The sequence below is a fragment of the Cebus imitator genome, unplaced genomic scaffold (genome assembly GCF_001604975.1).
Source record: "Cebus imitator isolate Cc_AM_T3 unplaced genomic scaffold, Cebus_imitator-1.0 Scaffold26, whole genome shotgun sequence".
In the NCBI taxonomy this organism is placed as follows: Eukaryota; Metazoa; Chordata; class Mammalia; order Primates; family Cebidae; genus Cebus; species Cebus imitator.
The window spans coordinates 10,430,978-10,432,277 of NW_016107341.1; positions in this window are offsets into that span (position 1 = coordinate 10,430,978).

Below are 1,300 nucleotides of genomic sequence, written 5' to 3' on the forward strand. Positions count from 1 at the left end.
TTTTTTGAGTAGAGACGGGGTTTCACTATGTTGGCCTGGCTAGTCTCGAACTCCTGACCTCAGGATCTACCCACCTCCGCCTCCCAATGTGCTAGGATTATAGGCGTGAGCCACCGCGCCCACCGGATTCTTGTGTATATGAGGGTAACAGGAGAAAACAGAATCACATACGAAGAATTTAACTGGCGCTGACGAGATCATTTACAAAGATATGGGCTTGGTTAAGGCATATTCACAAGGGGTTAAGGAAGCACCCAGGATTAACAGGGTGGCTGTCACTCTCCTAGCCCTGAAACGCAAGGGCAGGAAACTGTTGTGAACACTGTGAGAGCTGGAGCTCAGAGAACTGTTATCCTGAGGGACTTCTTTCCCAGTCCGCGAGGGGCGTGGTTTCAAAGGCAAGAGGATCGCATGAGCCCAGGAGTTCCAGATCAGCCTGGGCAACATGATGAGACCCAGTCTCTACAAAACAAATGCCAAGTCTGTCCCACAGACTCTTGCGGGAGCGACGGATGAATGGAGTGAGCAGGCACAAGTATTCTGCCTATGAGCGCGATTAGGGGACCCCATGGCTTAGCACCGCTGACGAGAAAGTGAGGCCCAAGTAGCCAGAGATAGTCGCATTTATTTAGCACAGATTCATTATATATATTTAATGACAAAGGCCTGGAGCAAACACCATTTGTGGGTAATTAACATTGTCGATTCCCCAGTAGGGGGCAGTAGGGGGCAGTGCGGCGCTGGGACTAATCGAAGGTTGGTTTCCGGAGAAAAAGGTAAACAAACGTATCTAGATAAATTTCTTTGCACTCCCTTGTTATCTGCCCTTTGCCATTTGCCTCAGGGTAAGAACAGCCGTCTTCAGCTCATTCTTCCCCAAGCTTTGCAAAACCTCCCGCCTTCCAAGGTTTACCTCTTTCCTATAAGTTTTCCCAACATCCTGACGGATCTCCTACAAACAAACAAAACAAACCATTAAGCTTATGAGCCATGACTTATTAAGTCATCAGTTAATAACCAAAACCATAAAAACACCAAAGCAAACATCATCTCCAAGGAACTTCCTTTTTTCACTGCGAGATCCATGTGCAACACATTATAGATATTCAATAAAATACCATAGACTAACAATGTTACATATAGACCAACAGAACTTTAAGGTTTATGTCTGGTTATGACATTTATTTAAGCACAGGAGCTTAGGTATTAAAATTTACTTATAAATATTTAGCCTATATTTAGTACAAATATTTACTCAAGTAAGAGTAGTAGTAGCTTGAGAGAGTAAAATACAATGGGA